This window comes from Nycticebus coucang, chromosome 21 (assembly GCF_027406575.1).
Source record: "Nycticebus coucang isolate mNycCou1 chromosome 21, mNycCou1.pri, whole genome shotgun sequence".
NCBI lineage: Eukaryota > Metazoa > Chordata > Mammalia > Primates > Lorisidae > Nycticebus > Nycticebus coucang.
In genome coordinates, this window is record NC_069800.1 from 17388056 (window position 1) to 17400865 (window position 12810).

General features: G+C 43.8%; 1 pseudogene; it reads left to right on the forward strand.

Annotated features, from left to right (window-relative positions):
• Window positions 1-9181: 9181 nt before the first annotated feature.
• Window positions 9182-10743, forward strand: LOC128573837 (E3 ubiquitin-protein ligase makorin-1-like; annotated as a pseudogene).
• Window positions 10744-12810: the final 2067 nt, after the last annotated feature.

Below are 12810 nucleotides of genomic sequence, written 5' to 3' on the forward strand. Positions count from 1 at the left end.
TTTTTTAATACTTAATACTTCATATTAAGTATGGATTACATTGGATATTTATTTTTTCCATTCTCGCGATACTTTACTAAGAAGAGTGTATTTCAACTTCATCGAGGTAAATGTAAAGGATGTAAAGTCTCCATCTTTTAATGGCTGAATAGTATTCCATGGTCTACATATACCACAGTTTGTGGATCCATTCATGGGTTGATGGGCACTTAGGTTGCTTCCACAACTTGGCAATTATGAATTGAGCTGCAATAAACATTCTGGTGCAATGTCTTTGGGGTAAAAATGATTTTTGTTCTTCTGGGTAGATAACTAGTAATAGGATTGCAGGATCAAATGAAAGGTCTACTTTTAGATCTTTGAGGATTCTCCATACTTCTCTCCAAAAAGGTTGTAATAGTTTGCAATCCCACCAGCAGTATAGGGATTTTTAAGAGATGTGGGTCTCATTATGTTGTCCAGGCTTTTCTCAAACTCCTCACCCACCTCAGCCTTCCAAAATGCTGGGATGGCAGGCATGAGCTGTAAGCACTTGGCTCGTATTGCTTGTTAAAACACAGTGTGAGCTACCTATTTATCACATCTGTTTGTATTACCTTTTTTCTCCTACTGAAATTCCTGAAGGCAGGAATTTTGTCTGAATTTTGTCTGAAAAAAAAAATTTTGTTTTCATTTTTAGTGGCAACCAAATTTATTAAATCTAAATGACAACAATAGGAACAGACAGGACCAGAAGTCCACATGCCATCAGTAGCAATTGGTTTGTGCAGGGGATGGGGTGTGGAATTCAGTGATTGAGGCACAGCCTTCAGAATCTGCACTTCTGAACTAGAAAAAATATGAAGGTTAAAATAAACATAAACAGGGCAGTGCCTGTGGCTCAGTGGATAGGGTGCCAGCCTCATACACCGAGGGTGGCGGGTCTGAAGACGGCCCTAGCCAAACTGCAAGAAAAAAATAGCCTGGCGTTGTGGCTGGTGCCTCCCAAAGAAGCAAGAGAATCACCTAAGCCCTGGAGTTGGAGGTTGCAGTGAGCTGTGACACCATGGCACTCTACCAAGGGCGATAGATAAAGTGAGACTTTGTCTATAAAAAATAAATAAAGATAAACATAAACAAAACACTTCAAAGGAAAAAGTCATGTAAACAAAAATGACTGTTTCAACTAGAAAACAAAATTTAAAAATCAATTACTTGGCCGGGCGCAGTGGCTCACGCCTGTAACTCAATACTTGGGAGGCCGAGGCAGGTGGATTGCCTGAGTTCACAGGTTCAAGACTAACGTGAGCAAGAGCAAGACCCCCATCTCTAAAAAAAATTAAAAAAAAAAAAATAGCCAGGTATGGTGGTGGGCGCCTGTAGTCCCGGCTACTTGGGAGGTTGAGGCAAGAGAATCACTTAAGCCCAAGAGTTTGAGGTTGCTGTGACCTGTGACACCACAGCACTCTACTGAGGGCAACAAAATGAGATTCTGTCTCCAAATGAATAAATAAAAATCAATTACTCATGTAATGCATGCATATGTGTTTTCCACAAATGAATCTTATCTTTCATTAAACTTTTGGATTAATCTTACAAGTGTTATACCCAAAGTGAGTGGAATAGAGAAACACCAGCATACTGAGTCCAAATTAAGGAAGGGTCCCTCATTGATCAGCCAGGCGAGAGTGGGCTCATGCCTCAAAGTCTCTTGACCCCTAGAAGCAGGGGTGGAAACCTTTCATAAGGGGCTTTCAGTAGGAGAGGGAGAGTCCTTAATGCAAGCCGAAGTTGACAAGAGCCAACGCCTGGTAAGGGGAGTCCTTACAAGGAGAAGCTGGGGTTTTGCAGTTATTACTAAACTCTTTAAGCTGAGCTTTCTGCCTTAAAGGGGGCATGTTGAAAGCCCTTAGCAAGATGGAGTTGGGGCATAACATTCCCCCAGGTCTTATGTTGGAGTCACACCCTTGACTCTTGGTCTGAGTCTTGCTTGCCTACTTAATATGGGGGTCGGGGTTGTAGACATAACAACAGTCAAAAGCTAAATCTACTTAAGAAAGATGATGCATACCATTTCACACTCTTAACAGAATAGAAAGCAAAGTGTTACAGTGGGTCGTTCAATTGTGCAAGTGGCCCCACTGGTCTTAGGTGGCTCCTCATCAGCACAATTAACTATATTGGGCCAGCCTGTACAGGAAAGAAATCAAAATTTTAACAGCCTTAGCTCGAGAGGGTTTTCTCCTGGGACTGCCATCCAGTGGGCTCTGCTGTCTTCTTTGGTCTTCTTCACCTGGTGTGGTGTATCTGTGCTGACAAACCATTGACTCTCTGCCGTGGGATTTGAGGATTCCGGTAAAGGGAACCCTTCCGCTTTGGGGTGAGGTCTTCTTTCTGGGACGACTTAACTTACACTCAATCTTCAGGCTGAAAGGCACTTTCGGAGTCCTTTTTGGTTCCTCTGGGGTCCCAGTAAGTATCTCAAATCTTGGGGTGGATGTCCCTCTGGACCTGGGAGAGTGACTGGAGATACTTAAGAGTGTGGTTAGTTATGTCTGCTGAGGGTACACAAGGGAGCAGGAGGGGAGGTCTCCTACACATGATTTCATAAGGACTAAAACCTGAGAGTTACTAAGGGTAGGAGCTCTGTCCACTTTCCACCAGTCTCATTAATAAGTTTGGTTAAAGTTTCTTTTTAGGGTCCAATTCATTCTATTTGTCCTGAGCTTTGGAGCCGGTAGGCACAGTGGAGGTTCCACTGTGTACCTAGGGCTTTACTAATTGCTTGGGTCAAAGTAGAAATGAAAGCCAGCCCATTATCTGAGCCAATTGAAAGAAGTAGCCCATACCTAGAAATAATCTCATTCAGATTTTGTGTCTGGGCAAAGTTCAGTCATGGCTAATCAAGCAATAGGCTGTGGCATTGGACAAGTCTGGCATTTGACATCCAGTGACCTGTAGCCCCTTGAAGGCGGGTCTCTACTGCATGAGGGGCTGTCAAAATAAAGTCCTGTTCCAGAGTCAATCTGTCCACTTCTGACGCCATGGCACTCTACCCAGGGCGACAGCTTGAGACTCTGTCTCAAAAAAAAAAAAAAAGAAAAGAAAAGAATAAAGAAAGAAAGAAAAGCTAGAGATCAAAAACAATAAATGAAGGATGCCTTTGATGGGCTTATTAGTAGACTGAACATGACTGAGGAAATTACCTCTGAGACTGAGAGTACATGAATAGAAATCTCCAAAAATGAAAAGCAAAGCAAATAGAGCCCCCCAAAAAAAATCAGAACAGAATGCCCAAGAGGTTATTGGACTGTGAGGAACTGTGAGACAATTCCAAAAGATATAAGATATGCACAGTGGAAATACCAGAAGGACAAAAAGAGAAAAAGGAACAGAAGAAATATTTGAAAAAAAAAAAAAAAACTGAGAATTTCACCCAAATTAATGTTAAGCACCAAACCACATATCTGAGAAACTTGGAGAACACCAAGTGGGATAAATGCCAAAACGAAAAGAAAAAATACCAATCAAAAACAAACAAAAAGGGCAGTGCCTGTGGCTCAGTGGGTAGGGCACCGGCCTCATATACCGAGGGTGGTGGGTTCAAACCCGGCCCAGCCAAACTGCAACAACAACAACAACAAAAACAGCCGGGCATTGTGGTGAGCACCTGTGGTCCCAGCTACTGGGGAGGCTGAGGCAAGAGAAGCCCCTAAGCCCAGAAGTTGGAGGTTGCTGTGAGCTGTGATGCCACAGCACTCTGCTGAGGGTGATAAAGTAAGACTCCGTCTCTACAAAAAAACAAAAAAATGACACTCAGGCATATCATTTTCAAACTACAGAAAATTGCCAAAGATTATCAGAGTATATCAAAAACATGACCCAGCTATGTTGTCTCCAAGAAACCCACTTTAAATCTAAAGACACATACTTTTAATAGTAAATTAATATAGAAAGATATGTCATGCTAAAAGTAATCAAAATAAAAGAGGGAGCCAGGCATCGTGTGTATGTCCATATTCCCAACTACTAGGGAGGCTGAAGTGGGAAGCCTGCTTGAGCCCAGGAGTTCAAATCTAGCCTGGGCAACATAGTGAGACCTTGTCTCTTAAAAATAAGTAAGTACACAAGCAGACTTCAAAGCAAGAAAACTTACCAGGAATAAAGAGGGGTATTACGTAATGGTAAGAGGAGAAGTGCTCCAAGAAGACACACAATGCTCAATGTGTACGCACCTGACGATACGGCATCCAACTACATGAGGCAAACACTGATAGAACTATAGAGAAGCAGATGAATTCAGTATTATAGTCAGAGACTTCAACATCCCTCTGTCAGAAATGGACAGACCCAGCAGGAAGAAGAACAGGAGGGACCTGGCTGAACTCAACAACATTATCCATCAACTGGATATATAATAACTGACAACTATAAACTAACTCCATCCAACTGGAGAGTTGGGAGAGTTTCATTCTCCCAAGCTCACTTGGAAGAGTTTCATTCCGCTTGGGAGAGTTTCATTCTCCCAAGCTCACTTGGAACATTCACCAAGATAGGGACCACATTCTGAACCATAAACACACCTTAACAGATTTAAAAGAACAGAAATCATAAATGTCTATTTTCAGATCACAATGGAACTAAACTAGAAATCAATAACAAAAAGGATGACTGGAAAATCTTCAAATATGCGGAGATTAAATAATCCACTTCTAAATACCACATGGATCAAAAAAGAAGTCCCCAAAGAAATTTTAATATACATATATATATATATTTTTTTTTTTTTTTGAGACAGAGCCTCAAGCTGTTGCCCTGAGTACAGTGCCATGGCATCACAGCTCACAGCAACCTCTAACTCCTGGGCTCAAGCAAAAGTCTCCTGCCTCCACCTCCCAAGTAGCCTGCCACAACGCCTGGCCATTTTTTGGTTGCAGCCGTCATTGTCGTTTGGCGGGCCTGGGCTGGATTCCAACCTGCCAGCTCAGGTGTATGTGGCTGGTGCCTTAGCCGCTTGAGCCACAGGCACAGAGACAGAAATTTTAATATATTTTTAACCAAATAAAAGCACCACTTAGCAATACTTATGTGATTTGATGAAAGCAGTGCTTAGAGGGAAATTTAGAGCTGAATGTATATAGTAAGAAATAAAAAGAGTAAGTAAAGAAGTAAGAAGTAAGATCAAAAATCTAGAGTAGCTCGGTGGGTAGGGCGCTGACCACATAAACCCAGGCTGGAGGGTTCGAACCCCGCCCGGGCCAGCTGAACAACAATGACAACTGCAACAACAACAACAACAAATAGCTGGGCATTGTGGAGGGCGCCTGTAGTCCCAGCTGCTTGGGAGGTTGAGGCAAGAGAATCACTTAAGCCCAGGAGTTTGAGGTTGCTATGAGCTGTAATGCCATGGCACTCTACTGAGGGCAAAATAGTGAGACTCTGTCTGGAAAAAAAAAAAAAATCATCTAAGTTTCTACCTTAGGAAATTAGAAGAGTAAATAAATTCCAAAGTAAGCAGAAATAAAGAAATAATAAAAATTAGGGCAGAAATCATATAAATTTAAAACAGGAAATCAACACAAAATATCATTGAAATTAAAAGCTGGTTTGGGGGAAAGATAAATAAAATTGATAAGATTCTATCCAGGCTAAGTATGGAAGAAAAAGAGGACACAAATTACTAATATCAGAAATGAAAAAGGGGACATCACTATAGGTCCCCTAAACACTAAGATGGTAATAAAGAAATACTGCAAACAATTCTATAGGTCCACAAATTTGATAACCTAAATGAAATGGACCAGTTCAATAAAAGACACATTCTGTCAAAACTCACACACACAAAAATAGACAATCTGAAATACATGAAATATATGAAAGTAATTATATATCACAACCAATGTGAAATTTGTTCTAGGTATTCAAAGCTGATCTAACATTTCAAAATCAATTAATGTAATTAAGCACATCAATAGATTAACAAAGAAAAACCCACATATCAACAGATGCAGAAAAAGCATTTGACAAAATCCAGTATTCATTTGTGATAAAAACTCTCAGTAAACTAGGGATAGAAGGAACTTTCTCAACTTGATAAATAATATCTACAAAAATCTTGCAGTTAACATCATACTTCATGGTGAGAAACTGGAACCTATCCCATTAAGATCAGAAACAAGGGCTTGGTGTCCACAGCACAGTGGTTACCGCTGGCCACATGAACCAAGGCTGGAGGGTTTGAACCCAGCCCAGGGGTTCCTAGCTAAACAACAATGACAACTGCAATAAAAAAGTAGCTGGGCGTTGTGGTGGGCGCCTGTAGTCCCAGCTACTCGGGAGGCTGAGGCAAGAGAATCACTTAAGCCCAAGAGTTTGAGGTTGCTGTGAGCTGTGATGCCACAGCACTCTACCAAGGGTGACATAGTGAGACTCTGTCTCAAAAAAAAAAAAGAAAGATCAGAAACAAGGCAAAGATGTCCCATCTGCTTACTTCTTTTCAGTATTATACTGGAAGTTCTAGCTATAGCACTAAGACAATAAAATGTATACAGATTATGAATAAAGGCATAAAACTTTGTTAGCAGATGATATAGTTATTTAAATAGAAAATATGAAAGAATGGCCCCCAAAACTAGTGGAACTAACAGGTTTTTATAACATGAAGACATTAGGCAAAACTAGCATAGTCTTTCCTTTCCATGGTGCACAGTCACAAGATGGCAGTGCAAATTCCCAAAAAGAGGAAAGAAGAGAAGGTTTGCTGCTGATGGCATCTTCAAAACTGAACCGAATGAGTTTCTCATTCAGGAGCCGGCCAAAGGTAGCTACTCTGGAGTTGAGGTCTGAGTGACATCAACCAAGACAGAAATCATTAAGAAATCTATGCCCTCAGAACAAAGAATGCTTTTGGTGAGAAGAGCCAGTAGATTTGGAAATTGACCACTATAGTGCAGGAAAGGTTTGGTTCTCAGAGGGCAATGTGGAGCTTTATGCTGAAAAGGTGGCCACCAGAGGTCCGTGTGCCATTGCCCAGGCAGAGTCCCTGTGTTACAAACTCTTAGGAGGTCCTGCTTTGCAGAGGGCTTGCTGTGATGTGCTGCTGTTCATCCTGGAGAGAGGAGCTGGGAGGTTGTGGTGTCTGGGAAACTTCGAGGACTGAGGGCTCGAATCCATGCAGCTTATTCACAGTGGGTTCCTATTACCTGCTACATTATCATTGTGAAGATCACACTGTCCTGGGACCCAACTAGTAACACTGGCCCTAAGGAGCCCCTGCCTGACCATGTGAGATTCATGGAACCCAAAGAGGACAGACTGCCAGGCTCCCCCATCTCAGAAACCAGAAGCTAGAAAGCCACAGTTGTCTGCCATATGGCAGCCAGTCCCCCCAGCATAACACGGTCTCCTTGGCAGCTGTATTTGGAGTCTGGATGTTGCTCTGTAAACACCTCTAATACTCTTATACAAAGACAAAAAAATAGACAAGATAAGCACAAATCAGGCTAACATGAGGACAAAAAGAGCACTATGTTCCCATAAGGCTCTATTGGAAATTAAGTGGCAGGCCAAAAAAGGGTCATATGAATCCTGATCCATGCTTTTTTACCATTCAAATACAATTTTTTTCTTTAGAAGTAGTCTGTAACAAGTAAGGTTTAATCCTCTCCCAGGCCCACAGCGGTTATAGGGACTTTAAAAAATCTTTTCCCTCTTGGGAAACAGGGCCATTTGTTCTCATGGAGCTGCATTTTCTCCTAGCAGGACAAAAGGTAACCTTGAATTTGGTGGATTCCAGATATCATCATCCCCCTTGTCATGCACAGAAAATACTGTATTCACTGAGGGCAGGCCCCATGTCTGTTCTGTGTCCCCAGAGCCTCGCACAGTGCCTTGCTGTGTTTGTTGAGCAAAGATAAGGGATCTGCTGTCAAGGAGCTAATAGCAAACAGTATATTTCAACACTTTCTACAACACCTCCTGGGATGTACACAAATCAGATTAAAATAATTGACATTTTTAAGCATTTTTAAAAACTTGGGTATTATTTATATAAGCAAAAGTACAAATCTTAAGTGTATAGCTTGATGAACTTTAACAAATGAATACCTTGGTGAAGCCACCACCCAGAGCACAATATGGTGTATTTCTAGTTCCTCCCAAAGGCTCCTTTGTGTTCCCTTCCAGCCCCAATCCTGACTTATACCATCTTAGAGTATTTCCACCTGGCTGTGAACATTATATAAATCTAATCCTAGCGTGTTCTCTTTTGTGTCTGACCTCTTTCCCTTGACATTATACCTTTGACACATCCATCTATGCTATTGGATGGATGAAAAGTAGTTGGTTCTTTTTTTGGACTAAATAGTGTTTCATTAATGAACATACCAAAATGTATATACCTGCTCTGCTAATTATGGACTTTTGAGAGGCTCCTGGTTTAAATACAGAAGCTCTTGTCATAAATACAGCTGCTGTGAACATTGTCATACATATCTTTTTTTTTTTTTTTTTTTTTTTTTTGTAGAGACAGAGTCTCACTTTATGGCCCTCGGTAGAGTGCCGTGGCATCACACAGCTCACAGCAACCTCCAACTCCTGGGCTTAAGCGATTCGCTTGCCTCAGCCTCCGGAGTAGCTGGGACTGCAGGCGCCCGCCACAACGCCCCGCCATTTTTTGGTTGCAGTTTGGCTGGGGCCGAGTCTGAACCCGCCACCCTCGGTATATGGGGCCGGCGCCTTACCGACTGAGCCACAGGCGCCGCCCTTGTCATACATATCTTTTTAAAAAAAATCTTGTGGATGGACTTTTGTGGTGTGCCAGTCCCTAGCTTGCTTGGCATGAACATGTAGTATGAGAGAGAACTCAGCCTTTGTTAAGTTACTGGAAAATGTTAGAGTGCTCTGAGCCTGCTAGCTGTCCTCTCTCAGATCTATTTTCCACCTTGCTGGTATGGCTGGCTGCCCTACCAAGGGCTATGTTTTCAGGCCTCTAATATTGGCCATATAGAAAATCTATATGTTAAGTTTTGACTCCCCTAAAACTTAACTACTAATAGCTTACTGGTGACTAGAAGCCTCACGGATAATATAAACAATTGATTAACACATATTTCGTGTGCTATATATATTATATACTGTACTCTTACAATACAGTAAGCAAGAGAAAAGAAGAGGTTATTAAGAAAATCATAAAGCCACAACATCAGGAGCAGGAGCGGCAGCGGCGCTGGTGGCAGCGGCCTCTCCCGCCCCTCTCCCCACAGTCACCGCCGGGTCCCCGGGGGCGGGAGGAGGAGGAGGAGGCAGTGGCAGGGGCAGCGGCTGGACTAAACAGGTCACCTGCAGGTATTTTATGCATGGGGTTTGTAAAGAAGGAGATAACTGTCGCTACTCTCATGACCTCTCTGACAGTCCATATGGTGTAGTGTGCAAGTATTTATCAGAGAGGGTACTGTATTTATGGAGACCGCTGCAGATATGAACATAGCAAGCCATTGAAACAGGAAGAAGCAACTGCTACAGACCTAACTGCAAAATCATCTGTTGCTGCTTCCTCGAGTCTCTCTTCAGCAGTTGGACCACTTGTTGAAATGAATACCGGTGAAGCTGAGTCAAGAAATTCCAACTTGAAAAGTGTAGGAGCTGGTCCAGAGGACTGGGTGAATGCTATTGAGTTTGTTCCTGGACAACCCTACTGTGGGCGTACTGCGCCTTCCTGCACTGAAGCACCCCTGCAGGGCTCGGTAACCAGGGAAGAATCAGAGAAAGAACAAACCGCCATGGAAACAAAGAAGCAGCTTTGCCCCTATGCTGCCATGGGCGAGTGCCGATATGGGGACAACTGTGTATATCTCCACGGGGACTCATGTGATATGTGTGGGCTGCAGGTCCTACATCCAATGGATGCTGCCCAGAGATCGCAACACATAAAATCTTGCACTAGGCCCATGAGAAGGACATGGAGCTCTCGTTTGCTGTGCAGCGCAGCAAGGACATGGTGTGTGGGATCTGCATGGAGGTGGTGTACGAGAAAGCCAACCCCAGTGAGCGCCGCTTCGGGATCCTCTCTAACTGCAACCACACCTACTGTCTCCAGTGCATTCGTAAGTGGAGGAGTGCTAAGCAATTTGAGAGCAAGATCATAAACTCCTGCCCAGAACGTCGGATCACATCTAACTTTGTCATTCCGAGTGAGTACTGGGTGGAGGAGAAAGACGAGGAGCAGAAGCTCATTCAGAAATACAAGGAGGCAACGAGCAACAAGGCGTGCAGGTATTTTGATGAAGGACGTGGGAGCTGCCCATTTGGAGGGAACTGTTTTTACAAGCATGCATACCCTGATGGCCGTAGAGAGGAGCCACAGAGACAGAAAGTGGGAACATTAAGCAGATACCGGGCCCAGCGAAGGAACCACTTCTGGGAGCTCATTGAGGAAAGAGAGAACAGCAGTCCTTTGACAACGATGAAGAGGTTGTCACCTTTGAGCTGGGCGAGATGTTGCTTATGCTTTTGGCTGCAGGTGGAGACGATGAACTGACAGACTCTGAAGATGAGTGGGACTTGTTTCATGATGAGCTGGAAGATTTTTATGACTTGGATCTATAGCAACCTTGCGTGGTGCATGGACTGGTCTGCTGAGCCTCAGACAGTAGCTGTCCCCTGTGCTGGCCTGGCAGTGCCTGTGTTTCTCACCTAGGCAGGCCTATCAACTCCAGGTGCTGTCCTAATAATTTTTACCCAGGGCCTGTCTTCTCAATCCCTCACCTTTCCCCCAAGGAGTGTGTTGTTTTCTCTGTTTAAAAAAGTTACAAAAATAAATCTCAAAGTGAAAAAAAAAAAAAAAAGAAAAGAAAATCAGAAGCAGGGCGGCACCTGTGGCTCAGTGAGTAGGGCGCCGGCCCCATATACTGAGGGTGGGGGGTTCAAACCCGGCCCCGGCCAAACTGCAAGAAAAAAATAGCCGGGCGTTGTGGTGGGTGCCTGTAGTCCCAGCTACTCAGGAGGCTGAGGCAAGAGAATTGTCTAACCCCAAGAGCTGGAGGTTGCTCTGAGCTGTGACACCACAGCACTCTACCTAGGGCAACAAGATGAGACTCTGTCCCTAAAAAAAAAAAAAAGAAAGAAAATCATGAGGAAGAGAAAATACATGCCTATGCATTAAGTGCAAGTGGGTAGTCATAAACATCTTCATCCTGGTTGTCTTCCCATTGACTAGGCTAAGGAGGAGGGAGAGAAGCTGTTTTGCTATCTTAGGGGTGGCAGAGGCTGAAAAATATATGCTTCTAAGTGGACCCATGCAGTTCAACCCATGTCATTCAAGGCCCAACTATTCTTGAGTCCCAGCTCAGACAAACTAAATCAGAGGCCCTGGGGTTGGGGCCCAGTAATTTGTTAACAAGCCCTCCAGTGCACACTGAAGTTTGAGATCCACTGGCTTCAAGGAATCAGGAAACATTTTCCAGTAAAGGGCCAGAGAGTGAATATTTCTGACTTTGCAGGCAGTACAGTCTCCCTGGCAACTACCTAGTTCCACCATTGTAGCATAGAAGTAAATTCACGGGCTAGGTCAGTTTTGGTCTAAGGTGAAACTCAGAGAATCAGATAAATGTTTAGAGTATAAGCAAATGTCTAGCAAAACAATTTTCCTTTTTTTGAAAAAGACAATGTCCCCTGCATCCCCCTCTCCCCTCTTATCAGTTTTAAAGTCTACTGTAGGCACACTTGGGTTCTCAGCGCACAATCCTTTATCCTCTGTGGCTGAGACCTCTCTCTAGGTTCCTTACTTCACACCCCCTACATGCTCTGCTTTCGGTGCCATTCTGTAATACATGTCACTCAGGCATTAAAGTCTGATAATAGCTAGTAGAGCCATCTCATGCAGAAGCATTAGCATCGTAACTTTAGGGATACTTAGTTGGGAGGGGAGTACTGTGTCCTACTATTGACATGGGCCAATGGATGGATAGGTCTTTGTGGAATAGGGGAAAGGTTCCCGTTTCCCCAAAGTCACTTTCAGGAGGCAAGACTCTGTTTTCACGTAAATTCTGATTTGTCTGTTTGGGGCTCAGATTTTCCCAGAAAAAAAAGCAGGGATCTGCTGATTGTTAATCCTACTTGGGTTTAGAGTACAAAGTGTCCATCTGGGACTGTAAGATCTTGCTTCCGAGTTCCTATAGGAAGCCCCAGCTGAACATCCTGGCCATCCGTTCTTCCCAAAGCCTGATCCCCAGACTGGGGGTGAGAGGCCCACGTGGGTTTTCTCTCCAGTGTAAAGAGAGATCAATTCCCACCATGTCTATCTGAATGCAACTGCTTTGGCATAAAGCCAAGGCATGCAACCATCTTTTTTTCTCATAAGGGGAAGGCCCAGTTTTCACTCCCATCTTGTATCCATTAGGAATTGGGTTTAAACTAAATAGGGAATTTCCTAGCTCATCTAACTGAAAACTCTAAGAATAATTCCGGCGTGAAGCACAGTTTGATTCAGGGGCGCTAGCCAGCCCACAGGGCCTGCTGTCTCGCTCAACATCTCTGTCAGATCCGTTTTCAGTAAAGCTGGCAAGACCACGCAGCAAACCCAGCCTCCATCCTCCCAGCCTCACAGTGAGAAGAACCTCTGGCTTCTCCACCCGCAAAAGCGTCCTTACATTTCATTGGCTGCCCTTGAGCCAATCCCCGTGACTTGAGCCAATCCCCGTGACTGGGGAAAGAGCGATGCTGATTGGCTAGGTCTGCCTGACGCGCTCAGGCTTGGCTGGGATGGAGCCACTGTGGGAACGTAGAGGGAAGGAGACCAAGAGACATTTCAAGGCAAGCAAAACCCAGCTGTCC